The sequence below is a fragment of the Medicago sativa genome, chromosome 7 (assembly GCF_051527215.1).
Source record: "Medicago sativa cultivar Bolivia chromosome 7, Bolivia_mono, whole genome shotgun sequence".
NCBI classification, from domain to species: domain Eukaryota; kingdom Viridiplantae; phylum Streptophyta; class Magnoliopsida; order Fabales; family Fabaceae; genus Medicago; species Medicago sativa.
Window position 1 is genome coordinate 56,665,205 of NC_140755.1, and position 7,645 is coordinate 56,672,849.

General features: G+C 32.4%; 1 long non-coding RNA gene across 9 annotated transcripts; it reads left to right on the forward strand.

Moving 5' to 3' along the window:
* The first annotated feature begins 2,735 nt into the window (after positions 1–2,735).
* Positions 2,736–7,273, forward strand: LOC146906972 (uncharacterized). 9 transcript variants are annotated; one of them, XR_015019727.1, is made up of 11 exons: positions 2,736–3,229; positions 4,233–4,316; positions 4,787–4,825; positions 4,948–5,019; positions 5,104–5,433; positions 5,606–5,836; positions 5,973–6,030; positions 6,273–6,350; positions 6,458–6,523; positions 6,729–6,815; positions 6,989–7,273. It is a non-coding gene; the product is annotated as an uncharacterized LOC146906972 (long non-coding RNA). The 9 variants fall into 9 exon arrangements; XR_015019729.1 differs by having other exon boundaries at positions 5,104–5,376; positions 5,606–5,832; XR_015019730.1 differs by having other exon boundaries at positions 2,764–3,229; positions 4,247–4,316.
* The last annotated feature ends 372 nt before the right edge of the window (positions 7,274–7,645 follow it).

Consider the following 7,645-nt stretch of genomic DNA (forward strand, 5'->3'; position numbering starts at 1 on the left):
AATGAATGAAGATAATTATGTTTATTCAACACTAACATATATGTATGATTATTATTAAGAATATGTATGATTATGATACGGCGTTAGATACGCATAAGTATATGAAATAGAACAAGTTATGAATGTATGCCGATGACGATCTTAGGTTTCCCCTAATCGTCCGGTTTAGAATCGTGTCATGATTATGTTATGCTTAGGCCTCGATGCGTAGAGCGTATTCTTGGCAATGCGGTTTTAGATTCCCCTTGACCGCCATGACACGTATAAGAAGTGAAGCCTATAACAAGGTAAAAAGAGTCGTATGACGGCCCTAGTATGCACGACCGTCTAAGAATGCAAGTCCCCACACATGTATAATCAACCGTCAGGTTGTATTGTAGACACGTGGTGACCGTAGGTTTCCCCTGAGGTTACCTATAGCCTAGGATTAGGTGGAACTGACTGAGACATTATGTCTCATCCCAATCCTTATTTGTTTCATATATCAGGATGGATTAGCAAGCTAGTAGCCGAATGGATGATTCAGCAAGTGTCCGTTTGTACCCGCTGCAGGAAGATATGGATATTCAAGGACGCATTTATTATACTTTTGAAAAGTTGAGTTGTGATTTTATTGTACGAACGCATATTGTTGTAATGATATTCATTCGAAGATTTATTGTTGTAAATTTTTAATGTATCCAGTACGAAACTAACGTACATGCTAGGCTTTCTAGATACGTCTAGTATGAGTGTTACACCTTCCGTCGCTTGACTAGTTAAAGATTTGGGTTGACAATGTGGATGGTGGAATTTAACTTATTTAGAAAATCAATTTTAAAACATTTTTTTTAATTTTCCTATTTTATTTAACTCAATATCATGTTGCGGAAGGAACTAACTTATTTTTCTGTTTTTTAACAATCCGTAAATCCAATAACCAGAAAAACCTAATAGATATTGATATCCCAAGTCAGACATAAGCGAAAAAACATCACTTAGGCATACTTTACAAATAAGGGGAGCTCCATTTCTTACTCATAACCGCAACACAACAGTCGAACAAAACCCCTTCATACAAAAAAAGCAGACCTTATCAACGAAAACAATCTCTTGGGTTCCAACACCATTAATAATATCAGCACATCAGGAAGGTCAATAGATTAAAGATATACTCATTCAACAATATAGACAAGCTATGTGGCTAAGCCAACACACCAAATATTCCCACAATCTAATCTAATCTTTTGACATCTAGTACCTTAGTGTAGTCACATTATGTTTGCTTCTTGAATGAACAGCTTATATAGATGCTTATAGCATTAGGGCTTTTAATATTAGAGCTTACATCATAAGCTCTTATACTTGATAAGCTATTTATGTTTGGATATGTACACTAAAAAGTACTTACATAAATTGAAGTGTTTGGATGTGACATTACATAAGCAATTATCGAAATTTTAAATATTTTTAATTTAAAAAAATCAAAGAATCGAACCACAATTATCAACATTTTTTTGATATTATTAATCAAGATGTAAAAAACAATATTATAATAGATTAATTATAATTATATAAACAATATTGTAATATTTTAATATATATATATATATATATATATATATTAGTGTACAGTTTGTTACCAAAAAAAGACAAGTTAAGTTTGTTTTTTTTTTATTCAGTTTCATTTTGTTACGTAGAAAAAAATAATAAAAATCTTCCTTCAAAAAAAAATAATAAAGCCATAGGGGAGACATAAGTTTTTAATTGATAGATTGAGTAGACATAAGTTACACACACACTCACTTAAGACTTGTTGTTGGGTTGAATAGGTTCACAAGGAATACTTGGAGTTGTGGTTAGTGTACACTTGAAATAAAGCCTTAGAGCAGACATAAGTTTTTAATTGAATTGTCATATGTTAATATTGTTTATGCTGCTATGTTGATGCCTTTTGCTTGAGGACAAGCAAAGATTCAAGTGTGGGGGAGTTTGATGAGTCATTAATTAGTTATTTTAATATAATATTTGGTTTCATTTTATTTAGATTTAAGTTTATTTTATTTAAATATTATTTCCTTTTAGAACTATTTTACTTCAATTGCATATTATTATATTTCAGGAACAAATGTTTGATAGATTGAGTCTTGGAGCAAAAGAAAGAGGATTAGGAGCTGATTCGGGTGAAAATACGAAGATTGAAGACAAAAATATATTCTCCCTCTTTTGCTGCTTTTGCTTCATGGACTAGCTGCCTGTTTTGACCGAAAAGCCCGTGGTTTCTTGTGGAACATTCTACTGAATAGTTGCTTAGTTTTAAGTCGACAATAAGACTATAAATAGAGTAGCCATCTATCATTAACATTCATCTTTTATTCTTGGAATTCAATATTTCTTAATAAAAGTTCTTTCCTTATTTCTTTATTTCCTTGTTATTTTACTTTATGTTTTTCTTCTTCTTCTCCATGTCTACGATGAACATCAGTGAATAGACTTCTCTTGTCTTAGGATTGTTGGATAAGTCTAATTTTGGATAAGTCTAACTATAATCAATTCTGTCTCTATTTCCGTGACTAGAGAGTCAACATGTGGTCAACTTTGACATAGAGATGGAAATTAGTGACGAATTTATTCCGTCTCAAATGTATTCCGTCTCGAATTCCGTCTCTGACATGTCAATGTTTATAGAGACTGAATCTGCCCGTCTCTAAATTAAAATTAATATTTTAGATCTATGTAATTTCATTATTTTCACTAAAATATATTGGCTCCAAAATTCCCTCCAACCTAAATTTCACTCAAATTATTGGCTCTAAAACATTTTCCATCAAATTTGCTCACACATCGAACTCCTGTATCAAAAATCACTCACGCTCCAAACATCAAAACTCTACAACCCCTTTCCAATATCTCTCTCTCAGAAATCTTTCAAACACATCGCCGACATCGCAAACCTCTCTCTTAGAGACATTGAACTTCTTTCGAATCTCTCCCTGATCTTAGTTTACAGCTCACAAATCGCAAACCCCTTTGGAATCTCTCTCTCTCTCTCTCTCTCTCTCTCTCTCTCTCTCTCTCTCTCTCTCAGAATTCTTTCAAACACATCGCAAACCCCTATCTCAAATCCCTAATATTTGGCTCGTGAATCTCTCTCTTAGTTTACAGCTCACAAATTGAAGATTTTCTCATTTGGAAGTTAGGGTTTTGGCTAGGCTTCTTCAAAAATTGTCACTTGGAAGTGGTAACTAGGGTAAATTTCTTGTCTGAATTATAACTTTTGTTGTTGTTTCACCTTTGAATGAACTTCATTAGTTTCATATACAAATTTTTAGGAATTCCCTTTTGATTCTTGTTTTTGGGTATTCTTTGAAGATATCTATGAAAGACATAGATTATGTTTTTGTTGTTTTGATGATTTGGGTCTTCATTGAGTTTGTGTACCGACTTTTTGTTGATTTCTGATAGGGTTTTTGTGTTTCTAATAATGGGTATTTGAAAGAAGAAAAAAACTTATTATTTTACTAAATCCTTGGTTGATTTTTATGTCACAATGACAGTGAGAATATTTAAGGTTTTATTGTTGATTTTAATGTTGTGCTGTTCTGCTATCTGCATTTAGCCGGTTCTGTTTGTCTTGCTCTGTGATATCCTGCTCGTGGTGTTTTTGTGCTTAGGCCTGGTTTTGATTTAGTCCTTGTTATCATTAGGTGATGCTGCTTTACCTGTTTTTTTACAGGAGTGTATCGTTTTTATCACCTTGTGTTTTAAATCACCTTATGTTTTAAATCAAGGCTTTTAATATATTTTTGCTGGTCCAAAACAAAAATGGCTAGTGTTTAAGTATCATTTGAGACTATTATGCAAGGTAGAACAATTCATTGTAGCCTATATTTGTCACTGTTATGGCAGGTGGATAAAAAATTGTAGTTTATGTCTGTTGAGTTTGTTTACATTAGTAAAGGTCTGCGCTTGCCGGTTTGTAATGTGTCTCAGGTTACTCAATATATGCATTGAAGCACTGACACAAACACTGAAAACAGACATGACACCCACACTGAAAATGAATTATTTGAACATAATGACATGTGTTGAACACCGAATACGCCTTTGATCAAAGTTTTCATTGTTACAGAGAATATAAGTTGTTTTAGTATGAAATGAACATGTGTCTGATGTGTCTCAGGTTACTCAATATAAGTAGTTTTAGTAGAAATCAGTCCTACTTCATGGAAGATTATATTGATTTTTTGTAGACATTATTTTTTAGGAAACCAAACACATGGAAGGGAATCGATTGCAAATTCATCAATACTAGCATTCAGTCCACAGTTTGCTGCGTGAGATGTTTTTCACACCCTTTGTATTTATTTATAGCTGTCTGCTATGTATTTATTTTAGATTAATGTTGGACATCTGAATTTATATCAAATAAATTAAAATCATGTGCTGAATTAGTTTGTTCCAGTTGGGGGAAGCTAAAACATTACCATTTTCATTTGCTATAGCAAACTGTATTAATGTCATTGAAAGTGATTTAAAATTCATATCAATTATGTAAAATATGTGGAATTATCACTAGCACATTAGCACATTAAAATATGTAAAATAGGTGGCAACGTTGATTTTCTTTCCAACAAGCTATTTGTGTCTAATAGTTATCATCATACCAAATTATATAATTCACAATTATAAATCATGGTTTCATTGATAAATATTCTAACTTATGTCTGTTGAGTTTGTCTACATTAGTAAAGGTTTGTGCTTGAATTCGCAGTGTTCACTCATTTATTTGTTTTTTATATTGTAGAAAACTAAGCAAGAGAAGTTAGAGAAGGTTGCTCGCAAGGTATGTCCTGAAATTTCACTTCTTATCCTTTTAATTAATCTTTTACAATTTTACTACTTTGTATCTATGTCTATGCTGTGAATGTGAATGTTGATATGCCCATGTAAAATATGCAAGTGTAGAAAGTCTCAGGTAGTTGGTGATGTCATGAGGCAGAAATCTCCACTTCATTTCCTAATTGGTTCAGCGAATATGTATGGTTAAGTGAATCTCCCTAGTGTCATTATCCTACCAACTTTGCTTGTTAATTGAATTTAATCTAACTATTTTCAAAATAGGTCTCAAAGAACCATGCTGAGGATGACTTTTTGAGGAGTTTGGCATGGGGGCCCAAGAAAAAAGTCAACAGATGGTCAATTTATTATGTAAATGGATACAAGTTTAATACCAAAGATCATGGTAATGGGATGAGCACAACAAATTGTGGCGTATCTTTTCAAGGTGGCGAGAATGGGACAATTGACAATGATTACTATGGTGTCTTAACTGACATTGTTGAAGTTTGCTGTACTGGATGTCAAAAAGAGGCAAAGGCAGAGGCAAGAGAAAAGGTAAAGGAATAATTACAACATATCTCATCTTCCCAAACTAACCCAAAGGATTTTAAGGTATTTTTGTGATATAAGGTGTTTAAAATTTTCGATCTGGTATAGCATATTAGTTACATAAATAGAAAATTGTTTGAGTGGTGATATTAGGTGAGTTGTTGTGGATATGGAATCTTCATGTTGTCCACAACCCAAGTTACCATTTCATTACTTATTTGATTTTATTTTGTAGATATGGAGTCTTCATGTTGTCCACAACCCAAGTTACCATTTCCAACTTTATCTGCTACCTCTAAGGGAGAACCAAAGGTTTCACTAGTTAATGACGGAATGATGAATATACAAGAAATAGCGGATGAGAGAAAGGTTGTCTCTGCTACACAACAGGTATCTTAGCAAGTAATGATCCTTAGAGTTGCTGATGGAACATTTAGTTTACATGGGAAATACATGGATTATGTGAGTAAGTCAAGATGAGGATTATTTGAAGTTAGTTGAAACTTCACTAGTTATTTTATATGCATTACAACTTACAAGTGATTTGAAACTGACCTAGTTACTTTAAATTACCAACCAACTCTCTCTCTGTCTGTGTTTAGTTGCAGCAGCAGGGTAAGTGATTAAAATTCCGCTTCCAAGTGTTTAGACAAGACCAAGGCAAGTGATTAGTTTGTTCTTTTGCTGCTCATTCATAAGAAATTTTGTTTTGTATGTTTTCTTGACAGCTTTGTAGTTTGTTAGCGTGTTTTCGATTATAATCCCAACTTGACAATTTATGTATTTTGTGAAGTTGAGACTTACGATTGAATCCCTCATGGGCAGTTATTCAATATACTAAATTTAAACTTTTTAGAAACCTTAGATAATAACAATTAACACCTTTTCTTTGTTTTACGCAGCATCTTTACCAGATTGAAGTTTTCTATCTTTGATTGATTTAATAGCATTCCATATCTAGTACAATTGTCTCTAAAAAGGTGAGATATTAGTTCTAAATTTTAATCCATGTTATTTATTTTTTCAATAAGTTTATTGTTTAGTGTTTGATTTAGAACATGATTTGAAGGTTGTCTTTGTTATGTAGGATATTGTGTTTTGAAGGCTGACTGACTTTAGTTGGTTTGCAAGGATAATAGGATATCACACCTAGGTATTCAATATCAACTACTTGTTTGATGTTTGGTTATTTGAGCATGAAATCATGTTAGTAGAATAACATTAGTTTATGTCTAAACAAGGATATGAGTGATTGTGAATTTTTTACTTCTTTTGCATTCATGTCACTACATATATTGTTTTTGAATATGACTTCAAGTTTCGGCAATTATGCATCTTAAATGTGATTAACTTACTAGAACAATGTCTGGGTTACTTGGGGGAAGATTGAGAAAACAGAACGTAAGGTGGTTTTCTGCCTCCAAATCCATGCTATTGCTACACATGTAAGTTTTCTCTTCAGTTGAGTCATTCTGTAACTCTAATTGTTTATTGTTCTATACATAAAGGAGTATTAAAGAAAATTTGTTAGCTTGATTGACATTGCTTTGTTTCCTTGGCATAATTATTGAAAACAACAAAAACTATGCTTGAGACCCACATATTTTAAATTTTGCAGGCTGATGGAAGTTACCTATTTAGCTTAGACATTATTCCGAAGCTTTGTCAATTAGCTCAAGAACATGTCAAGAGCATGAGAGAATGATAATGTAAATGAAGGAGGGGATAGTAACAACAATTTAGAGATTTGGAAAATTTTAGATTCATTATCATATTATTATTTTTAGGTAATGGATAGTTTTACTTTGATTTGTTCAGTTATTTGCAAACTATATTTATGTATTTTTAAGAGTACTCTTCTCTTGAATGAGACATTATTATGTTGATCAAAATTTGCAAACTATATTTATGTATTTTTAAGAGCACTTTTGGTTGTTTTTTTTTAAAAAAAAAAAAATTGAAGTTAGAGACGGAATATAAATTCTGTCTCTGTAGAGACGGAATTTATTTTATGTAGGGACAGAATTTGGTTTCTTTGTAGTCACGGAATATATGATTCAGAGACGGAATTTTTCCGTGTTTGGTAGAGACGGAATCTGTAAATCCGTCTCCAATTAGCTTAGAGACGAGTAAATTAACCACGGATCCAATTCCATCTCCAATTCTGTCTCCAACTTGTTTAGAGACGGATTTTTTGCATTTTAGAGACTGATTTCGCCCGTCTCTAATTTGGATTTTTCTAGTAGTGGTTTGTGAAGGATTTGTCGTTATGATG